The sequence below is a fragment of the Trachypithecus francoisi genome, unplaced genomic scaffold, assembly GCF_009764315.1.
Source record: "Trachypithecus francoisi isolate TF-2019V2 unplaced genomic scaffold, Tfra_2.0 Lachesis_group6, whole genome shotgun sequence".
NCBI classification, from domain to species: Eukaryota; Metazoa; Chordata; class Mammalia; order Primates; family Cercopithecidae; genus Trachypithecus; species Trachypithecus francoisi.
This window is the reverse complement of record NW_022681471.1, coordinates 98999924-99024390: the sequence shown is the minus strand read 5'-3', so window position 1 is coordinate 99024390 and position 24467 is coordinate 98999924. Positions and strand designations below refer to the sequence as shown.

Below are 24467 nucleotides of genomic sequence, written 5' to 3'. Positions count from 1 at the left end.
CCTTAGGGTCTTCTCTTGCTATTCCCTTTGAAAACAATCACTCATTATTTGCTGGTGTCTACCCTCACTTCTAGTAGATATCACTCATATCTGAACCTTTAACCATTAGTCCTTTGTTTCAAACTTCCAGTAGGACAACTATATTTGGAGGTCTTACTTTCACTTTCAGTTCAGCCCGTTCTTCCCCCTGTTCATTATCTTTGCCTATTTTATGGAGGTGTTTGTTATTTCCTCCCTACTTTTCATCTGCTCTTTACAATTCTGGTTTTACAATTATAGTTCTTTACAATTATAGTTCACCCTGTAAGCTTATCATTCTCATCCTCCCCAACAGCCGATTGGATCAGGGTTCATGAACACCTAATCCAAGTGCTCATCCACTGTGGACCTGCTAGCCTATCAGATTCCCTCTCTCTCAAGAAGTTGAACTGATTGGAGAACCAGAGCATACTGGAATGGCAGGGTGAAGATCCATAAAATTTTCTGCTGAGATTTCCAAGCTTAGTCTCTTTCTTGCCCTTTCTATGGCTTGGGTTGCTAGTTTTCCTTGAACTCTGATTCTTCCAGTAAATCACTCTTTAAGTGAGTTTTACAATTTTATTTTTTTTGCATCCATGAAGTTTCTGACTGAATCATATTGGATTTGCCTGCCCTTCCTGACTTTTCTTTTGATATCTTTGGCACCACTGTTTGCCCAGGCTCCGGAAAGATACACTTTGAGGCATCTTTGAGACCATTCTCTCCTACTGTATGGCTTATCTGTCTTAATGTCTTACTATGTTTTTCCTCTGAAATGTCCCTGACATTTTGGATCCTCCCTTATCCAAGACCTGAGCCAGGCTGGGCTACTCCGCTCTAAGCTTAACTCCTCCAAACTATCATTTATTTATGCTTAAAATATTGCTCTTATCATACTATTGCTGTGTCAAAGAGCATCAGAGGTTCTTTATGGTCTTTTGCTCCTCCTGATATTTAGGTCCTCTGCTTATCTTGACCACCCAATATATTTAAGTCCCTTTCAGATAAATTTATTCTACATACAAACTTAGCTATTCTCCAATGTATCAGTTAACTTTAGTTGCATAACAAACCATCCTGAAATTTAGTGGTTTAAAGCAGTACCCATTTTATTTAGCCCTCGATTCTGTAGGTTAGCTAATTTGAGTTGACTTGGCTGGGCTTTGCTTGGCTTGTTCCTGCATCTGCACTTGGCTGGTGGATTGACTAGGAGCTGGATGGTCAAGAATGATCTCCCTTATATGTTTAGTGGTTGGCAGGCTGTTAGCTAGGGTGTCTCAGTTCTCTTCCATGTAACCTCTCAAATAGATTAGTGTAGGCTCATTTAGGTGGTGGCATCATGGTTCCAAGTACAGCAAGAAGACAAGCCCCAATGTATAAGTCTTTTTCAAACCTCTGCTTGTGTCTTATTGTTAATGCCCCATTGGCTAAAGCAAATCACATAGACAACCCAGATTCAAGGGGTAGGGAAATAGATCCCATCTCTTGATGGGAGGATCTGCAATGTCACCTCACAAGGAAGTGGATACAGAATAGGGAACAATTTGTAAGCATTTTTATAATTTACCACACTGAGCATGAACTGTGAGTTAGACTCAATAGCATACTCTTCTTGTTCATTCTGTCATGGGAATATCCTCCCACCTTGCTCTTTTCCCTTAAATCAGATTCTTCTCACCAAATGTTAGGTTAACTTGCCTCTTTTTTAACTCTGCTTTAAGAAACCCCAAACAACCAGTTCTCTGCCATTTCAGCTATCTGCGTCCTCACTTACTTTTTGCCATCTTCTGATCATTTCTTAAACTCATAATTTTGTCTTCTGAAATGAAATACAAACGTTCCAAGGAATACTTTTCTTATCTTTAGTCATGAAATGTATATTTATACTTTTAATATATATTTACTTTCATGTCTAATGCAGTGTTCAGCATCTGGGAGGTGCCAAATAATACTTGTTGGTTATTTAATATCTAAGAATATCTCAGAATTCTCCTAAAAGCCATTTTTCTCTTAAATGTATTTAAGTTAAAAAATAAATATATGCCTTCAGCAGTCATAAGAAGGTGGTTGGGAAAGTTCAGATAATTTAATCAGTTCAGCTTTCTGACTGAAAGGTGAGAATCACAGCTCCAACTGGAATGGTCCTCCTTACATCGGGCTCAGTAAAACCTTGTGTGCCTCCTGGAAGAGTTTTCTTTAGCCCTCTGGCCACATGCCTACACTTAAAAGCCCTTAGCTCTCATTCCGTAGGCTTAACACCATACTGCATGGCTGGAAATCAGTATCTTTCTCAGTCATGACATATCCTTTGAGAAAATCCCATGAAAGATGCCAGTCTTCTAGGACTCAACAATGACAACTTTTAGGGCTACAAGGAGTGGTGTGGGACGGGAAATACTCATTTCCTACTGGCTGTAACTTTTTCTGGCTCTCCACTCAGGCAGTTAGGGCTTCCTGGTCTATGTTGTCAAGGATGTCCACAAACAGGTGTTGGCATAGAACCTGCCTTACAAAGGTCTCCGCCCCAGCCACACCTTATGTTGCCTGGACTCTCCTTGCCTTTCTGGACTTGGTTTTCCAAGACCTGGTTTGGCCAGTGTGTTGATACTGGAGCATGTTCATCTCTTGGGATACATGCCAGGCCTACTCTTGGAAATACATTCTAAAACTTGATAGGTATCCTCTTCTCTCATTTCCCTTCAGAGAATTTGAAGAGGAAACCAGGAAGCCCTGGTCATATTTAGCCACTGATTTTGTTTTCAAATGCTCTCAAAAACAAGACAAACCAACCAAACAGACAAATAGTCACCAAACAACAAAACAAGGCTTAACTTCTGGACCACATCACCTTGGTTATGGATCAAGCTCAGAGATGCTCTGCTGCCTGTAACCTTAACACTGGATTTTTATATTAAAGGCTCTTTCTGTTGATATAAGAAATTATATGCTTCTGGAAAGATGGAGAAAGGTGGAAGAGGAATGTGCATGTGTGTATTTGTGTGTGTGTGTGTGTGTGAGTGTGTGTAAAGAAGAATAGCTGATTTCCCAGTTTAAGAAATTTCTTGGCTGTGGGACAAGATTTGCATGTCCTTCTGCGTCGCAGAGACGTGGGATGTTTGCAGCACGTCGTTGGGGTGCCTGCGTCTCAAATCACTGGCTCTGTGCAGCCTTGATGAGGCGCCCGATTTACATATTCTCAATTTAATCTAAAGTAGGTACTAATTGATTACTGCTGAATGTCTGCACGCTCTGATTATCTGTTTGGATCCTGAGGGGGGTGGAGGAATAGCAAAGGATCTTTCTTCTATGACTATGACTTTGTTTTTTCTGATCCAAGGAACATTTATTTGCTAGGCCCGGGAGACCCAACAAACCACCCTCCAGTCTCTCCCCACCTTTACTCCCAATTGCTGAAAATAAATATCATCAGCTCCAGCACTGGTTCATTTTATGTTGTAGGATAAACTACTCTCTATTACATTTTTCAGTATTTATCGAACAAATATTTTGGAAATATTTCCCAAGCATATTAATCTGACCTAAAAGCAGAATTCCTTAAGGCTTGAGAACATGGGCTCTGGAGCCGAATTGCTGAGTCTAACCCATGTTCTGCCACTTACTAGCTATGTGGCTTTAGACAAGTTGCTTAACCTCTCTGTGCCTCAGTTTAGCCATCTGCAAAACGATATTAATAGCAGTCCTAACCCAACAGGGTCAGTGTGAAGATTAAATGAGTTGGGACACACAAAGTACCCAGTGCTGCATCAATCCGCTACATAGTGCTGTTTCTTCAGAGCTCTGTGGAGGGCTTGCTGGGGGAGGCAGGCACAAATTTCGATTAAAGCTTCCTTTGGGGAATTTTAGGGTCTTCAGTCATCCTTGCTTTACCAGTCCTGTGTCATCTAAGGTATCAACAATGGCAGGGAGTAGGTATAACAAAGTGTAGACTTTGTTACAGTGGGGTATTTTTACCTTCTGGAAAAGCTTTTCCTGTTAGTTGGAGTTGAGGAGCAGAAAGAAGGAAAGGGAAGCTAAAGGTGGTGGGTCAGTGAACATTCATTAGACACCTTCTCTATGTTGGGCTCTATGTTGATACCAGTGACACAAATACAAAAGCCTCTTTTCTAAAGGAGTTCACTGAGTGGCACCACTCCAATCGCTGTAGTACAGCACGCTGCCTCTGCTATCACTCCTCAGGCATTTATTTTAGGTTTCATCCCCACAGCTGAATTGCGGGTCTGGTTTATTTTCTTTCTATTGATGTGTAACACACGCACAGGAAAAGTGCGCAAGTTGTAAGTGCACAGCTCCATGAGTCATCAGAGTGTGAACACACCGTGTAAGCAGCACCCAGATCAAGACACAGGACATGACAGGCCCCCAGAAGCCCCTCTCCCACTTTGTGTTCCCTCCCAGTCATTACCTTTCCCCACCAGTGAGCCACTTTCCTGACTTAGAGACTGCTCTGCACAGAGTCCCACCCTCAGGTTTCTCAGCTGGGTGCTGGTCCCCAGCTGAGAGAAGCTCTGGGAGCCAAGCTGAGAGATGTGATGAGATCAGGCATGATGGGAAGTGCCTGGACCATTATGATACTGGTCTAGCACTTGGCGCCATGTCTGTGTGGCTCCATTTAAGCCCACTTTGACTTTTTCAAAGGAAAAACCATTCTTGGCTGCTCTGTAACAGTCAGCACCAAGCAGAGCAAACGCAGCCTTCCTGTTTGTCTAAACAGGCCCCCATTCAGAAATTTGTCTCCAGCCTGTCCAGTGCAGGGCCTGGAACTCCCTCACTTGACCGGCCTGGCTCCTACAACCTTTTATGAAGATGGGCATATTAGCAGAAGAAGGCCCTCTTATACCTTGAAGTGGTGAGCATTAGTCAGGAAATAGCTTAGCAGGGATGAGTATAGTTAATGCTCTCTGTGTTTTTCTCTCTCGTGGAGAATTCAGGATCTTGGGAGAATGGGAAACAGATGGGTAGGTTTTGCTAGGACCATCCAGGACATTGCAGTGGGGAATTTTGCTCAGTCATGGAGGGAGATCTTCTGAGGGAACTGAGAGAGAATAGCAAAGTAATTGTTCCAGTTATCTATTGCTGCATAGCAAATCTCTCCAAACTTAGTGACGTAAAACAACACTCATGTTACATGTTCATGGAGACCATGGGTCAAGAATTCAGATGGGGTATAGTAGAGGTGTCTTGTTTCAACTCCATGATGCCTGGCTTCTCACCTGAGAAGACTTGGGCAGAAGAAGACTGAGATCCTCTGTAAGCTTCTTCACTGTGTGGTTGGCACCTGGGTTAGGATGATATGAAGGCTTACCTCAGCTGAGACTGTCAACAGGCAACCCACACGCAGCCTCTCCATGTGGCCTGGGCTTTTCATACCACAGAGGCTGGTTTTGGATTTTGGAAAGGAATATCACAAAACAGAAAGTTTTAAGAGCAAGTGTCCCAAGAGACCCAGGCAGAAGTTGCATGACCCTTTCTGAGCTAGCTCAGAAGTCACGTGGTGTAATTTTCGCCACATTCTATTGGTTACAAGTGAATCACTAAAGACAGCCCACATTCCAGCAGAGAAGAAGACTCATCTTCTGACGGAGGAGTGGCATGGGATGGGAGCTTTCGTTGCAGTCATCTTTGGAAAATACAGTCTGCCACAGTAGCTGACAGCCAGGATTCTGCAGTAAGGCACACCTGGTTTCATTTCCTGGATCTGACACTTACTAGCTGTGTAACCTAGAGTAAGTTTCTTAACCACTCTGTGTCTCACTTTCCACATAAGGAAATTGAAATAATAGTAATTCTGACCACTTAGCACTACTGTGAGAATTCAGTGATATGAGCCATGTATAGTGTTAGTAGAACGCTTGGTACATCATAAGTGCTCGTAAATGTCAACTTGAGCAGAGACTCAAGGAAGTGATTGCTCAAGACCAGCCTTACCTGTGATACATTTCCTTAGACCTGCTATATGTGAAAAAGTGGGCCACAAAATTCCCGCACTAGATTGCATAACAGCCCAGGATCCACTAGCAGTTAACATCGACTGTGGAGACTAAGCACTAGGGTACAGCTATTTACAGTTTACAAAGCACTTCACACTCATCCTTTGCTTAATCCTCCAAAAAAGTCCATGGGCCACACAAGACTCTTCCATTTTACGGATGAGGTTTATCAAGGTGTGACCTACCCAAGGTTACAAAACTGATACGTTATAGAGCAAGGTTATGACCCCAGAGTTCCACTCTAAAGTCCCTTGCTCTTATCTTCTCTAATGATCTCAAGAACATTTTAAAGTTATCAAAGGAAAAATACAGTTTAATTAAAATTTCATAAATTTAAAAAGTGTCCTCTAACCCTAATAGAAGTGGGAAAAAAAGAAGGAGGTCAGATTTCCAAAAACCATGGAATGCCATAGCCAGGGCCAGGAGTCGACTGCCAAGCATAAGAGGGGACCTCACGTTGTCACTTTCCTCCAAAGACCTCAGAGGTATTCTTTAAAAATGCCCAAGAATGCTTTTCAAATTTCATAGCTAATCATTCAACCAAACAGCACCTTTTACTTTGAGAACTCCAAATTCTTTAGTCACTCCTCACTTCTTAAAACCGAGAAACTAGCGATGCCCTCTTCCTTCTGTCTTCCTTCAGATTTTAGTCCAACCACATCAACATCAAAATGCACAAATGCTGGGAAAGCGTTGTAAATCCTGCCTTTCTGGTGTTTTCCATTTATGTGACAGGAGGAAGGATGCCACTTTCATCCATTTTTGGAAACAAACCAAAACACCCATAAATATTCAAGCTTATAATATTGACTTAAAGCTCAGTTAGAGCCCAGGCTGCAGTCAGCTCTTGGTTATCCATGTGTAACTTATCCATAGCTAATTTTAAAACTCAAAATTACTTTCTTATAACTTGCGGTGCACCCTTGGCCCCCTGTGCAGGTGTCAGCTCAGGACACAGTGAGAGGAAATGGAAGTGTGCCGAGACAAGGGTCTGACCACCCATATTCTGCTCTTGACACACTCCTGATTAGCTGGGTGACCTTGAACACATGTTTTTACCTGCTGGGATCTCCTAGGTTTTTCAGCTGTAAAATGAAGAAGCTTGGCTTTATGCTTTTTAAGATCTCTTCCTGCTCTAAAATTCCATGAGGTAGCAAAGTAGTCAAGAGAAATGGAAAGATAAGTCTACTGCAAAGATCCTGCATTGAAGTCAGTAGTCCAAACTACCCATTTCCCCAGTGAGATATTGTGTGGCCTCAGAACTGCTGAGCAGCCGATCTAAGCCTAGCACCCAAGACTCCAATAGTTATTTCATGAATTCCAAGGCCAAACACACAAGATTTTTTATTTTCCAAATTATGATTCTCTTCAATGAGTGCAGATAGTCAGCTATGTCTGAATGTGGAAAAGGCTCTTTCTGTGTTTTTCAGAATGTTGAGTCGCCTTTCTGATGAAGCCAAGGTGGGGATTCAGAGCTGTGTATCTGTGGGAGCCAGGGCCACTGCCCACTCTCCCATCTCTAAAAAGATCCAGTGCAGGAATCAGCCACAGAGCTGTTGGGTCTTCTTCCCTTCCCCTCTTCTTCCTCCCAACCCTGGCCATTTTCATCAAGCTAGAAAAAGTCCTCTTTGTCTTACAAAGAAGTATCTTTGATGTCTTCTTACTCCTGCCTTAAGTTCGAGCTCCCATACCTAAGCTTTTTTTATAGAAGGAAGGCAGAGCCTTGGAGTGATTGTGGGAAGGGACTTTAAAGTAGGATGAGAAGTGTGTATGGTGGGATCTCAGCACCATCCCCTTTCATCTAATGCATCTCAAGTGTAAGCTCTGTGCTTGGCACCAGGGTGAAAAGGGACATACATCATCCAGATCATTAAGAGGTCTTGGGTTTGGGGAAGAGTAGGGAGAGACATGTGAACATGAGTTTCATAAAGTATCATAGATGCTATGAAAGAAATACATGTAGGACCAGAGGGTATGGTGGGGGCCACAGAGGAGAAAGCACACTTGGCTTCATCCAGGGCCAGAATTATCTAGAAATGCTGCTTGGAGGAGGTGGTGCTTGATTTTTGAGCTGAAGTACATTAGGTCATGAGAAGCAATATTTTAAATGATTTTTCACTTCTCACAAGTGTTGACGTTGTGATCAAAGATTAAGTAGCATTGAAGGACTGGCTTCCCAATCCAAAGACTCCTTATATCATTATTTCTGTGGGTCAAGATGTTCTCAGTTCTAAACAATGTGTAGACAATCATTAGAACACAGAGTGTTCTTTAATTTTTTACTGCCTGTGTTGCAAAGAGAAACCCTCCCCTACCTGAGCAACACATAGTACGAAACTGCAAAAACACGATGTAGTTGACCTTGGATGCTTTCAGGTCCGAAGTGTTCCCCTGTTTGGGACCCATGCTTGCTTTCAACTAAGTGCAGTTTGCCTGGGATAAACTACAGATGAAAGAACACAGTTGGTGGAAATTTATCACCCAGGAGAAATGTGACAAGGGAGGCTCCCCCTAGCCTATTTGTGAATTTGTTTATACTCCCTCTGGTGGCTGATTCAGACCTGCATGTTCTGTCCCTTTGGTCTGAGAAGCAACCACACCCTACCTGATTCCAGAAGCCCAGAGTACTGGGATCGTGGCCATGTCCGCATGAGCACAGGTATGAAGATTCAGCATCTATTTGGGCTTCGGTTTTAACTAGCTATTGGCTTTGATGTTTGAAAACTCTTGATTTAAATTAATATATCTTATTCTTTTTGTGCCTAGCACACAGTTTGTGCTATATAGCCTTGTGAAACTTCATAGGATCATAGACTTCAGGCTCCTGTTATGGTTAGGCTCTTTTAGGTTTCAAGAAGCAACAATTGAGTAAGCTTACAAGAGTACCTCAGTGGGATAAGGATACTTGTGCCTAGGAACCTCTGTATAGCTAGGCCTTGGGAAATGCAAAATTGACAAAAGGTTCAAAGCTAGTGAGTACATAACCCTTAAGAGCAGGATTTTTTGGGCTCGACAAACTCCCATGTCAGTTCCATTCCCTCCCTCTGCAGACATTCTCGTCACCTACTAATTCCTACCTTCCAATTTCTGCTTGCTCATACTTCCTGCTCATCACATTGACTTGCATAGGGCCCATCTTGTCGTATGTGACTTCTCTCCACCTAATGGCTTTTCAGCTTTAGCTCCCTTCGCAAAGCTGTTGGCGAAGCTTGGCGTTTCCTGAGTTTATATTTAATAAAGGGGGAAAGATAATCAGCTGAATTTGCCTCTTAAAGCCAGGCCATGTCAGATCATGTACTGGCTGCCTTGGGTCAGGGTCCTACTCCTGGCTGTGAATGGGCTTGTCTATGAATGGGCCAGAGGCAGGACAACCAGCATAATTGGAGTATATAGTACACACTTGAAAAAAACTTTGAACTCCTTCAGGTCACCATATGGGGAAACATTTACAATGGTACACCCCTGAGAGCTGATGCAGCATACCTAAGATTATACACATAACCAGGGAGTGGTGATGGTAGGGTGAGACCCCTGATTTTCCACACGCTGCTGAGGTCACCTTTACATTAAGCTGCATCATCTGTTATGGTGTCGTGTAGAAAGAGTGTTTTCGTGAATAGGCATCTTTTTACTCACCTATTGTGCTTGCAACTTGGGGACAAATGATCTCTTTTCTGCCTCCCTCCCTCTTCCTACTCCCTGTTCAGGCATCTTTTTTTTCCCTATTAGAATTTATTCTTATTAGAAGCCATGGCTGGTCTATGGACCAATGATTTCAAAGTCACTAAATTCAAACTAAGATTGACAGTGAAGTGTTTCACCAAGTAAGACTCATTCAGAAAAGGGAAATTATGCAGCAAACTTCAAATGAGAAAACTTGATAAATGAACCAAATTCTAAGTTGATGAGGCCAACTAGAATGTAGGTAAGTTGTCAACTGAAATATTTCACCCTTTATTTATCTTTGGCTGAAGGTATTAGAACAACACTTTGGGGTCACCAGATTTAGGACATGAAGTAGATGCCTTCGGTAGGCCAGGCTTGAATTTGGATTTAAAAGTCTATACTGCTTTTGGTTTTTCTAACACTTGCTTACTAGAAAAAAAATTACATGAAAACTCTGATGTAACAATCACCTTGGCAAATTTATTTATACTGCTGGAATGCTTTAGTTAATGCAATGGGATTTTTAAACAGGAGAAAGAAAACACCATCATATTCACCCTTGGGCTTAACAGATTAACATGACTCAGTAAACCATCCATGCAGTTACTTGTTCATTTATTAAATATTTGTTGAAAGGCTGCTATAAGATAAACGCTGTGCTGGGGATACAAGGATAAAGGTGACACAGTTGGCCTCAAGAAACTTACAGTCTAGTGAGGCACATAGACAAGTAGAGGGAATTACAATGCTAGATCTGAAGAGCTTGGATATATCAGTCACAAAGGAAGCCATGCTAAGTCATCTGGCTGTCCTGTAGTAGAAGTTGGCTGTGTGTCACATCCCATCAACTCTCTGGTAATAGTGTCCAGATGCCATGACCTCATAAGCAGATGACTCTTATGCTGTATGTCAGTTTCCTTAGAGTGAATGTTTCAGTAATTATGTTGTATTCTGTTAAGGCTCATCATTTGAGATCAGCAAAGCAAGACATCTTCATAGGCAAGAAAGATAATCTTTTCTGAAACCCAAGGTCATTCCCAGAAGGGTGAGTCCTTAGATAGGAACCCAGAACACAAGAAGGAGCCTCAGGCATGTAAGAGAAAGCTTAGCCTCTTCTTTGCCTTAGGCTTGGCAGTGTCCAGAAGTCTAAAGTATTATGCTGGGGGGTGGGTTTTAAAGGTCAGAAAAAAGCAAGAAACCAAATAAAACAGAAATCAAAGAAGAATTTCTTCTTTTTCTTGGGTCCTACATGGATGGGAAAAGACGAGTGAGCTTCAGAAAGCAATGCATGCTTTGTGGGCAAAACTGTGCAGCTTCACGGTACTCTGTTTACAGCCCTTTGACCAGCCTCCAGCCCAGTGCTCATATAGGAGTAGTCAGGAACCACCTGTGTCAGATTATTCTGGGGCACTGGGTAAACATATACATTCCTAAGTTAAGCCTCAGATTCACACCCTCTGAATCATAATGGAGAGGGAGTTGTAATGTGCATTTTAGTAGGTCCCCTTAAGTTTGAGATTCCCTGGTCTTGACTTCATTGAGGTCTTTGTGAAGTTTAATATGGTCTAACTGCTTCTGTTCACCAAGCAATGTGCCTTCTAGTGTCATACTTGGAGATACTGGATTTTATTATCACATGTGTTTGTATTTTATTACTTGGACTCTCTGACATCTCCCTCATTAGAATGTTCCTGTATCATGCAACTAGTCTAGACAAGGGGTTAGCAAACTTTTTCTGTAAACGTCCAGGTAGTAAATATTTTCCACTTTGGGGGTTATATAGTCTCTGTTATCACTACTAAACTCTGTTATTGCAATGCAAAAGCAGCCAGAGACAATATTTAAACAAATGGACAGTGTTATGTTCCAATAAAACTTTATTTGCAAAAATAGGGGGCTGATAGGATTTGGCCTATGGGCCATAGTTTGCAGATCCCTAATCTAAGCCATTAGATAACTAAATATGTATCACTGTGTATCATCTCCTTGTATGGAACTGCTCTGTCCTATAATAGTAAAATAGTTGCAAAAAAATGGAATCCCACTCAAGTTATTTTAACGGTTCTCAAACTTGAATGTATATGAGAATCCCCTTGAAGTGTTTGTTGAAGTATGGATTGCTAAGCCCACCCACAGAATTTCTGACGCAGTAGATCTGGAGGAAAGCCCAAGAATGTGCACTTCCGACAAGTTTCCAGATGATACTGATGACGCTGGTCCAGGAACCACATTTTAAGAACCACTGCCTTGAGTAAAGGAGAACAGGTTATTGATAGGATTTGTGTGAAAATTAGGAGTACAGTCATGAGACCAAGAACACAGGATCAGTTTTGCAAGGGTCCACCCAGAGACTGGAAGGATGCCTTCTACTGTAGGAGCTAAGTTACCATAGGGCTGGTCACCCTTGCCATTATGTGGTTCTCTATCCTCTAGATTTCTGCTTCCATCAGAGTAGCTATCTAAAAACTCAAATCTGATCAAGCAATCTCTCTCTCTAGATGAAGTTTTATTTTTACACATGTTCTTAAAGTCTAAACTTCTTAACCTGACTCATAGGGCCTTTTATGATCTTCCCATTCACTTTATCACTCTATCCTCACTCCTGCCATCCTCTATTGGTGCACAATAGGGATTCTGGCTTTTTCCTCCAGATATTCTCCATATCATAATGTATCCCTTGTATAAATATCCATCTGTTCTGTTGACTGTGAGCTTTATGAGGACTGGGACTGTGTGTCTCTTGTTTTATCTCCAGTGTCTAGCACATGAATGAACAAATTGAACAAATGATTATTTCTTCATCAGATTTGCTACCAGATACAAGGGGAGACGTGTACTCAGGGACACAGTGAAGGTAAAAGCCCTTTGGGAACTGATGGCCCAGGAATATTTATAGTAATGACACTTAAAAGTGGAGGGGGACCACAATGAGATACCATGTCACATCCACTAGCATGGCACTAAACAAAAAGGCAGATAATAACAAAGTTAGTGAGGTTGTGGAGACACTGGAACCCTCATGTAGTGCTGATGGGAAGTTAAGATGGTGTTACTTTGGAAAAACAGTTTGGAAGTTCCTTAAAATGTTCAATATGAAATTACAATATGACCCAGTAATTCCACTCCTATGTGCCTATCCAAGAGACATAAAAACACATATTCACGCAAAAACTTGTACTCAAATGTTCATAGCACCAGTATTCATAGTAGCCAAAAGGTGTAAACAGCTCAAATGTCCATCAGCTGATTAATGGATAAATTAAATGTGGTACATTCATACAATGGAATATTATTCAGTCATAAAAAGGAATGAAGTACTGATATCTGCTACTACATGGGTGAACCTTGAAAACATTATGCTAAATGAAAGAACCAAACACAGAAAGCTACATCTTATATAATTCCATTTATGTGAAATAGCTGGAATAGACAAATCTATAGAAACAGAAAGCACAGTAGTGTTCTCCAGGGGTTGAAAGGAAGGGAGAATGGGGAGCAGCTGCTATTGGGTATGGGACTTCTTTCTGGTGTGATTAAAATGTTCTAAAATTAGATAATGGTGGTAGTTACACAATTGTAAACACATAATAGTGTGTAAATATATCTTAATAAAGGTGTTTTTAAAAAGTGGATGAGAATTGCTCGACAGGTCCTAGAAGAAAGAGTGGAGCCAACTCCACAATCAGAACTTGCTTCTGTATCCACTTTGACAACAAAGTAGAGCTTTGGAACAGCTTGTCTGACAATAGAGGTCATACTGTGTGTGTGTGTGTGTATGTGTAGTGTGTGTGTGTGTGTGTATATATATATATATACACACACACACAGCTTGAAATATAGTGAGTTAAGTTGTCATTAAAATGTTTTTGACTGATTGACCCAATAAGAGAAATTCTTAATATTCCTTTTCTTCCACAAAAGCTCAGTATCTTGAGTATTTAGCAGAATTTCATGTACCCCATAACTCAGTCTATTCTTATTGATGAAAGTAATGAATTTCCTCAAAATGCTAAAACTGCTTCTGTTGAAAAACAAAGCAAAGCAAAGCATAGCCTAAATTCATTTAGGACATCTATTGAAAGAAGCTCGCATTGTTTACAGATCTGCATCTGCTTTGTACACAAAGAGCTTTTATATCAAGGCCAACTGTTATTGTATTCTCTCTTTATCATGCAACCTTTCCTGAATTCACGGCTCTAAGAAAATGCAGTTTAGTGAATAAATGTAGACTAGCAAGTTCCTTTTATTTTCGCTGATGTTGTCTGATGCTAAAATTCCCATTAACGTTTTCCCTCATCAGTGATATTACGAACTAATTCTTATCACTTCTCAAAGCAAACAAGGAATGGCTTGTGATCAAAAACATTTTAAAGAAATAACACATCCAATTTAGGAAGAAAGACCATTATTGCCATATAAGGATATAAGCATGAAAATAGTCATATTTGGTGAGGATTGAAAGCTAATCAAATGGAAAAGAAGGAATACAGCAATGTCAATCTGATGTGTGATTCTGAATCTGAAAACTGACACTAGGATAGAAGAGTTAGAAATTGCTCAGTTGGCTCTCATTGCATGTGAACCAAGAGCCCACAGCTGGACAGTGGTTTGTCAGTGGTTTGGGGTCATTTGGTCATTTTCTAGCTTGGTCTCCAGCCCCAGGAGACAGGGGCTATGCTGTTTGAGAAGTCTTTATCTCCCAATCAAAACTATCTTTTTTCTGAAATTCTACCATTACAAAATCATATCATTAAATATTTAAGGGTTTGTCTATTAACCAGAATCCTCTATTAAACTGTAAATTGCCCCTGACAGGCTTAGTTGGCAGCCAGTTTTGTGCCAAGGGAATTGGAGGACAGAAAATATGCAAGATCTCAGTTGATTTTAGATTAGATAGTGCTTTCCTCTCAGGCTCTCAAACTACCCTAAGAACCCTTAGATACGCAACCCCTTGCCAACCCTACTCATGGTAGTGAGAGGAAGTCATTTCTGAGGACCCATCTTGTTGGAATTTCCTCAGTCAGACAGTTGTCACAGGTGATAGATGTGACCCAAATGGTCTGGGGTTTGTGTGGTGTGAAGATGAAGAATCTAACCTCTGTTCGGGTGACTGTGACGTAAGGTTCCACCACTGAAGCCAAGGAAATAATTGAGAGCGGCATCTCTTTAAGTTTGATTAACAATTTATTAAGCAATAACTGACATTTTAAAAGGCCATTTTAAAGGTGATTAGAAGCCATATATTCAGGTCTTTCATAAACCTCTCCAGTTCATGCCAAATGAACAGTGACTTAAGCAAGAGTAGTTTATAAGCCTTAAGATTTTATGCACTTTTCTTCTCAGTCTCTCTTCCTGTATTTTGCTCCCTCAGCTGCAATGTATTCCTTCTCTCTACATTTTCTGTATCTTCCTTTTTCTGGAAGCTGCCTTGGTCATAACTCTTTTCCTACCTTTTTCTCCAGTTCTCCTTTTAGCATCCCCTCCCTCTCTACCTCTTCTGTCTCTGTTTCCTCACTCTACCTTCTCCTTAAATAACATATATAAAGCAAATATACTTGTAAAGAGTTGTTCAATGAAACTTTGTTTCTTTTTCTTAACTTTCATTTCAGATATTACACATTTTAATGTAATATTTTTATTTGTTTTTATAGTTTATGTGATAATTTTCTATCTTTTCATTTATCACAAGCATATTTTTCTTTAAGTCATTTAGCATATTTATAATAGCAACTACTTTAAAATTCTTGTTTGTTAATTTCAACATCTGGGTCATCTTGGGGGTATAATTCATTGATTATCTTTTCTTTTGAGAGTAATTCACATTTTTCTGCATCTTCATATAGTGAGTAATTTTGGACTGTATCCCGGACATTGTGAATGTTATGGGGACTCTAGTCTCTGTTATATTCCTCTGAAGATTATTTCCCTTTTTAAGAAGACAATTAAATTGGTTGGATTCAAACTGCAAAGTCTGTTTTTTAGGTGCTAACTCAAATTTCAGTGTAATTCTTTTGTGCCTACCTGGGATACTTTGAGTCTTCCCTGTACATGTGATTCAGGGATCAGGTGGAGATCTGGGCAAAGTATATACACTGAATTTAGACGCTCTTCTCTAGCCCACTACTTTCTAGGATTTTTGCCTCATTTTCCAATGACTGTGGGTTCAGGTTGCCCTGAACCTTCATGTTGGGAAGATTGGATTTTCTATGGGAGTTTCAGCAGCCCCTTGCAGCATCATCTGTTGTCTAATCTCAGACTGAACACTACTATTGTCTAATCTCAGACTAAAAGCTGTAAAAATCAGAAGCTCATCCAATTTTTTCCCCTGCTTCCTTAGGTTGACTCCACAACAGGATCTGCATATTTTTGCTGCCTTCCAGGGCCTTCAAGTAGTTATTTTCTTTTTGTATTTTGTTCAGACCATGTAGTTGGTATCTGTGGCAGAGTTAGTTGAGTAGCAGCTTAAGAGCTTATTCAGCCATGCTGGGAACAGGACTACCTTTTCTTGATTTTTGAAATGATGTGAGTTCAACCTTTCCTGTGGTTTCCTCTAAAAGAATGCTAATTTACATTGCAGGTCAGAGCCTTTGATTGATTTTTCTGTATGGGCCAATGACCTTCAATAGAGACAGAGTTCTATAGCTCAGTCATAGGGAAGGATGTCACATCAAGCTTCGTTTCCATTTTTTTTCAACAAAATTTACTGTCATCCTGTCATGAGAAAAGCACTAGGTTGCCTGTTCGGTTATCTAGGGGGCATCCTTGAGCTTTGTGGGAAGTGGGCAAACTTGACCTTCAGAAAGATTATATGGCTAAGAGGAAAAAAAGGTTTTACCATTAAGAAACACTGATTTTGTATCAGGTAATTATTTTATGGATTCTTTCTTGTTTAACCCTCACAACTCTGCCAGATGGCTATTATTGTCCACTTTTTATGGATGAGAGAAGTGAATCTGAAAGGTTGTACCACTGGTAATTTTTATAGGCTTTTAATTTTTAAAATGAGTTAATATTAAAGAATTAAACTGGCATATTATTGTGTTCTCAAAAACAATATTAATAATGATAATACAAATAGCAATATCCAAGTGCTACTTTTCCTCTTAGCAAAAAGAGATTGTGACACAGCACAGTCCCTGACTTTTGACTGACAAGGTTCTGTAAGTGCTAAGTATAGTTTTCTATTAAGATTGAAACCTATGAGAAAACAGCCGTGGGCTGACCCATCTTCAAAGTGTCCATTTAAGATTATTTTCTGTCAGCCAGGTGGCTAATGGGCTGTGTTAGACAATGGATAGATATTGTATTCTGTCTGAAACCATAGAATTGGAGAAAAAAAAGAGCAATTCCGCATTTATTTGGCTTGTCTACTGCCCAGGAGCCCAAGCTACAGAGAACATTTATTTCATTTTAACAAATGGATGGTACTCCCTATTTTAGGCTGGAAGAAAACCTCTGCTCTGGCCTCAGTGTGAACAGAGGCATTGGTGATGGAATATCCAGTGTGAGTCATTGTCCCCACACTGGGCAAAAAATAGTGAAAGCATTCCGGGGCAATTCTAAGGAAAAATGTTCAGTTAATGGTAGGTTTATCTAAGCTGGATTTGAAAAAGAAAATATTGACTGCTTCATGTTTTACAGAGGAAACTTGCAGACAAAAGGAAGTAAGCCCCCTATTGAATTTAATAGCGACTCCGCAAGAAGAGATGTTTAAAGCACAGCTGGAAGAGAAAGTAATAAGGCTGATGTAGGCAACAGACAGCAACCTTAGCCCGGTCAGTTGGAGATACTGGGAGAGCATTGGTTTTCAGCCCCCAACTTAGTTGGTCATGAAAGCACTGTGGCCTATAGGGTTGCATGTCTCCCTGAGTTCTGCAACTCACTCTACGGTTAGCCATTTTGACCTAGGGGAAGCAATTTCACCTCTCTGAGTCTCAATTTTCCTGTAGAAGAAGGTGGTGGGCTGGACATGGTGGCTCACACCTGTAGTCCCAGCTACTTGGGAAGCTGAGGCAATAGGATCACCCGAGCCCAGGAGTTTGAGACCAGCCTGGTCAAATAGCGAGATCCCATCTTTTTTTTTTCTGTTTTTTTTTAAGAAGGTGATTGGATTAGGTATCTTTGAGATCCCTTCTAACTTCAACTTTTAAGCATCCAAGTAGAAGCTCCCTTTAGATTTTCACCCAGGTCTTTTTCCACTCCATCCAAGAATCAAAGATTCTACATGTGGGAAAGCAAAATGACATCAGAGTAGATGGGTTACTTGAAACTTTTGAATTAGAATGGAACAAATCAAAATAAAAGCAGGGCAAATATATCTTTCTCACTGCACTAGAAAATAGATGGCAGGTGATAAATGAATAGACTTTGGACTACTCTCCAACTGTAAACTTTCCTGCACTTTTATGTGAAACTAACAGTTCACTTTAAATATCTACAATGAGTTCTGACAGAGAAGAGCAGGCAGCTCAAATAATGAAGGTCAGCAACTAAAACCCAAATTCTACTGCTTTAGAATGTGCTCAAAGACAGTTTCAGATGCATGAAGAGGAACAAACACATTTGTCCCACTCATGACCCTGTCAGTAGTAGGCTGGGCCAATGGTGGACATGGCTGGAATCCAAAGGTCAAATAGACCCAGAGGGAAGATTAACATGGTTTGGGGAGGTCCCAGTATGACCTTGATGGAATAAGCAGTTCAAGCTTAAAAGCCTAAAATGCTGAGATCATGAATTGCTTTTGAACCATTATAGCTTGAGGTGCTTTGGGGTAAAGGAACTGCAAGTACCACAGAAAATAGGTAAGATTGTTTGTTCATTGTTTCCTGAGGAAGTGGCATTTTTCAGAACATTTCTGGAAGCCAAACCTTTTCTGTCCCAACTTTTTGGTTTTCTAAAGGATAGATGAATCCTTTCTCCAGCCATATAGCAGGAGTGAATGAAACAAAAATGACTGATTGAAAGAAACCAAACATACATGAAAGAAGAAGGAAAAGAAGAAGCAGAGGAGGAGAAAGGAGAAGAAGGGCAAAGTGAGTTAACCCAGTGATAGAACAGCTACAGGTTTTTAGAGAGGGCAGCAAATCCTATTAATGGTCACGTCTTGAGTTACTGACAGAAGCATTCCCTACTATACACATGTCTTATTTTGGTTCTCCCAAAAGCAGACCTAAAATGAGGATGCAGATCCCATGTAACTCAAGTGAAGGAGCGGGAAAAGTAAGCCAGGAAGAAGAGACCAGGTGAAAGATCCCTGTGAGCAACTGGGGCTCAAACTTCTAGGAACCCTCTGAGAAACGGTGTAGAATATATGGATTCATTCACTAGGGCTGCCATAAGAAATAACCACAAACTTGACAGGTGAGAACAACAGAGATTTATTCTCTCCCAGTTCTTGAGGCCAGAAGTCTGAAATCAAGTTGTTGGCAGAGTTGGCTCTTTCATTCTGAGACTCCCTCCAGAAGCTTCTGGTGGTTGCCAGTATCCCTTGGCATTCCCTGGCTTGTAGCTGCATCACTTCAGTCTTCACCACATAGCCTTCTTTTCTGTGTCTTCTCTCCTTCTCTTCTCTTGTAAAGACACTTGGTATGCTATTTAAGGCCCACCCTAATCCAAGATGATCTAACCTCAAGATCCATAACTTAATTACAACTGCAAAGACCCTTTTACTAAATAAGTTTGCATTTATGGGCTCCAGGTGGACATGTCTTTTGGGGGGCCGTCATTAAATCAAGTACATTACCCATTAGAATCAGCCTACTGAGGAAGCTCCTGGAGTATGTAGTCTACTGACTCTGATTTCCCATTGCTTAACAGTTACCCCAAGGAAATAAGAAATCCCCATTCCTCTGAGCTGTCTTTGCTTGAGCTCTTTGGTGTTAGTGAAATCACTGAGAGAGAGAAGAAGAGAGACACAGATGCTTGAGGTGGGAAGCAGTTGGAGTCATAGTGCATGCACATGGGAACTGACAAGAAGGTCCACAGGGAACCTTTTTGGTGAGTTTGGGGAGGGGATGTGAATAGAGACACCAGTAGTGACTGTCACAAGACGTAACAAAATAAAGACACTGCATGGGATGACTGCCAGATGAATTGATGGGAATGATTAAGGACAATGTGGAAAGCCTGGGGCAAGGCTGGAAACAGCAGAAGGAGACTCAGACACTAGCACAGTGGCAGGACTTGTGCAGACTCAAGTGTGCAGTCATGAGTCACTCTGCAGCACAATGTCCACAGAAAGTGGTGAAATGTATACTTGAGGAAATAACCAGCTGCCCTGAAAAGCCATTCAGAATGTGCAGGTAGTGTCCACTAGTTGCTGCAGCCTCGTCTTACTTCAAGAATTTTTCATGTGGGTCTCAAATGCGGAAGTTGGTTAAATCCTTGGAGGTTGGAAGAGGATGTTTCCTGAACATCTGTTATTAGTGAAGACCCCAACCATTGAGCTGGGGACACAAAGACAGATCCCATTCCTGGGAAAGGACAGGGACTAGCTAAAGGCAGACAGGATATTACACTCCCAACAGACAACCTTGGGTTTAGTATAGAGTTTTGGTGTGGGTAAGGGGAGAGGAAATAAGAAAACAACTAACCAAAAATAAATGTAGGGTCCTGGGAAGGATTCCAATTCTGCTGGCTGATTGAAGTGCCTGGAGGAAGAGGAGTCAACACAATGACCCAGAGGCTTTGCGAGCTAATCTGGGCACCAGCTCTAATCAGCATTAAAGATAAGTCAAGGAGGGGATGGCTGGACCTCAGGATGACAGAATGCCAAGACTCACTGGATTGAAGGACATATTTTCTGAAGCTGTCAGGACCTTTGCAGACCTGGGCTGGCCTTTGTCTGCTGGTGGATCTGACAGTTAGGGGAAACTAGAAAAAGAGGAGGAGGATGGTATTTAAGGCTACTCTGGGCCAGCGCTGTCCAGACCAAATGAGTTTACTTAATTTACTGCTTAATTATTTCAGTTTTAATTTTTTCCATATTGTGCATAGTTATTATCCAATAATTCTTTCGATCTTTCATTTCCAAATGTAAGGATCCTAAAAGTGCCTTGTTTATGTCAGAAATATCTGATTTGTTGATGGAGATTATGCTAACTGTTGTAAGAAACAAACCTCAACATGTGTACTACTCAAACATGGTAGATTATTTCTGGCTCACTTAACATCCCAAAACAGGTATCTCTGATTCATGAGAGGTTTCCCTCTAAATGAATTCAGAGACACAGGCTCTATATGGCTCCACCATTTTTGGCACATGTCTTCCAAAGTCACTCATCTACACCAAGCTAGGATTAGGGGAAACAGCTGAGAGAGTCCCTGTCTTTAGGGGCCAGGCCTGAAAGTGACACGCATCACTTCCCTACCCGTCCACTGCCTAGCATTTGGTCACATGGCTTCACCTGACTGCAAGAGAGCCTGAGAAATATAATTGTGTGCCCAGAAAGAAGAGGAAATGAGGCCTATGAATAGCTACTTTTCATCACTCCTGAATAATGAGCATGAGGCCACTACACTAACAAACAGGCAGGAGGGAGAATGGAACCCTGACTGGGTTTACCTGCAAGTAAGAATTGGGAGGGATGGCTTATCTCTACTCCACATGTGATTGGCTAGGTCACTCATGTGGGTGCATCACCTGATGGTAGGCTGGAAAGTTCAAGATGGCCTCACTCAAGTGTCTGGATCCCTGGGCATGTCAGTCCTCCTCCACTTGGTCCCCTTTTTTAGCCTCTCTTTCTAAGTGGTTGGCCTGGACTTCTTTACATAGTGAGTCAAAGTAGCAACTCGTACCTATAATCCCAGTACTTTGGGAGGCCCAGGTGGAAGGAATGCTTGAGCCCAGATGTTCAAGACCAGCCTGGATAACATAGTGAGACCCTGTATCTACAATAAATAATAATAACAATTAGCTGGATGTGGTGGTGCATGCATGTAATTCCAGCTACTTGAGAGGAGGCTGAGGTGGGAGTATCATTTGAGCTCAGGTCGAGGCTGGAGTGAGCTGTGATTGCGCCACTGCACTCCATCTTGGGTGACAGAGTGAGACCATGTCTCAAAAACAGGGGATGCAGCACAAGAGTAACAGCAGAAGCTGCCAGGTCTCTTAAGGCCTAGGCTTGGAGGTAGCATGGTGTTACTTCCACTGCATTCTGGTGGCCAATGCAAGTCACAGGCCAGTCTGGATTCAAGGGGAGGGGACACAGACTCTCTCTTAATGAGAAGAATGTCATTGTCTAAGTATGTTCAGGATGCTATAACGAAATATCATAAACTGAGTGACTTATAAACAACAGACGTTATTTCTCACAGTTCTGGAGGTTGGGAAGTCCAAGTTCAAAGTTCAGGCAGATTCAGCATCTGTCGAGGGCCCATATCTCATAGATGGTGCCTTATTGCTGCATCCTCATGATGGAAGGGGAGAATGAACTCCCTGGGGCCTCTTATAAGAGCACTAATCCCATTCATAAGGGCTCCAACCTCATGACTTAATCACCTACTAAAGGCCCTACCTCTTAACACCATCACCCTAGGGATTAGGTGTCAATGTGTGACTTTTGGAAGACATAAACATTCAGATCACAGCAGTCATTTGTGTATAGGATGGGAGGAATTGTTGGCAGCAATATTCATAGGCACAAGGAGCAGGCAACAGGAGGGGATCCAGGCCTGCAGGACAAGGGCCTCAGAAAGTACAGCAGTGAATGGCAGGTGATGTCTTCATATTTGGGAGAAAAGGTGACAGGGATGGCTGGCTGCAAGTGATGTTGGCATAGCCATGGGGACTGGCATTGCATGTATTACTTCAGTCTCTACAGGGCCTGGTGGGGGAGGGGTCAGATCGGAGGTTTCAAGATTAAAAGCCCCCGTGCATATGTTCATTAATGCCCCACAAGAAGATTATTACAATAATGTACTTTATTATTATAGTGTATTTTTTTGTGTGTGTTGCTCTCTTTGCTTTTTAATGTCCTTGAAGGTTGAGATGGTGTCTTATTCACTGATATGTCTCTAGCACCTAGTTTAGTCTGTGACATAGTAGATCTTTAACAAATGTTTGTTGAACACTGTATAGGCAAGGCCTGCAGTGTTCAGCATGTTCCTGGCAGGGCTGCCCCTCCATTGGCCTTGACAAGGCCCAAAGTAGACCTGAAGAGGGGCTCCCAGAGTTCTGTGGGCTCCTGGAATTCTTACCCCTTGCCCTTCTATCACACACCCATATGGGTCCCAAGAACGGACCCACTATTGCAACTACTGATCATCTACTCCTTCCCAAGAGACCATGTGGGCTTGTCCCATCATGCCTCACATCCTGATTTATCTTGGCCACTACCAACTGTCTTATCCCTTCAGGCTTCTCTAAGACCCCTCTTCTCTAAGACCCTGCCTTTATGGCAACACAAAATGGACCAATACTCTCCCCATATCCTCTCTCTGCTAGCTCAGATCATCTGAAAAGTTGACACCAAGACAAGAGATTTACTGGAGAAACTACCTGTGAGGGGAAAATGGAAAGGGAGCTGGAGGAAGCCGAGAGAGCCTTCACACATGATGCAGGTCTAATTCTGTAGAAGGAAGGGTAATTGGGAAAGTCTGACTTCAGTGCATGTCTAAGAAAGTTTTGGCAAAGCTAATGAGTCCTTGGGCCAACGGGGCAGATCAGAGGAATCCTGCATCTCCCATTGAGGCGTCTGCCTTAATGTCCCTGCCGTGCTCACTCATGGCTGACAGCAGCTGGTGGAGGGTGTGGCTTCAATGTGGTAATGGATTTCAGAGTGCAGCCACAGCTCGGTTACACTCTTGCCAGTAAGAAGTCTGAGAAGGGCATTCTGGTGGCTGCCACAGTCTCTCTGTTACAATCATCTTCTGTCAGACACACACCACCGCCACTTTTCACTGAAGATTTTATCACCAGGAACACTGTCTTTCTCCACACCACTACAAATTTCTTAACTCTGCCATTTCAACAAACACCTAGAGAGATCTTCCAACATTGTGACCTCTCATTGCCTTGACATCCTCACTTTCTGTGGTCTTTATCACCTCCATCTCAGCTACCCATTGCCAAGGTGGCATTAACAAAACTGCTCCCTTCCCAAGCCTTAGTTTCCAGCTTCCCATATTCCCACCTCATATCATCCCAGCTCTCTTTCTCTAGTGTTCTGAAGCCAATCAATCTTGGGCCCCTTTCGGTCCCCAGTCCTGCCATTGCACCAACTTTTCACTGCATCTTACCTCATTTACTCTCTCCCTCTTCTCCTATTTCACCTTAGAGTCCACAGCCCATTCCCATAACCACTTCTTGCACATACTGTCAATTCCTTGTACATTCTCTCAACTCCATTATTTTACTTGCCCTTGATAAGCAAGCACAGCCTTGCTTAATTCTAGCCTGCCACCTCTTTAAACCCAGCTCCTACGCAGCTAAATGTGGCTGGTGAAAAACACTCAACCATTGCTGACCGGTCTCACTTGAAATTTATGGTGGCAGACCTCAAGTGGGACCTCAGTGCAGCCAAGCAATCTTACCACATTTCCCCAGTCAATTCTCTCTCCTCATTCTCTGAGATGACTATTTCATACTTTTTCACCTTTACTCAAACCTCCAACAATTCCTCCCCCTTCCTTCTTCTCAGCTGATGACTTTCTTCCTTACTTCCCTAAGATGGAAGCAGAGAACTTTCTTCCTTTCCACCACACCATCTGCCTACCTACCCAAATCTATACTCACAAACTCTGCTTTTCCTCCTAATAAAATGGATGAACTTTGTG

The 24467-nt window shown here is 41.8% G+C and overlaps 1 long non-coding RNA gene across 1 annotated transcript in view; it reads left to right on the top strand.

The window, feature by feature from the left end:
- The first annotated feature begins 8618 nt into the window (after nucleotides 1-8618).
- Nucleotides 8619-24467, top strand: part of LOC117077545 — a 69529-nt gene continuing 53680 nt past the window's right edge. The window contains exon 1 of the long non-coding RNA XR_004434797.1: nucleotides 8619-8685. This is a non-coding gene — a long non-coding RNA (uncharacterized LOC117077545). The remainder of the gene's footprint in view (nucleotides 8686-24467) is intronic.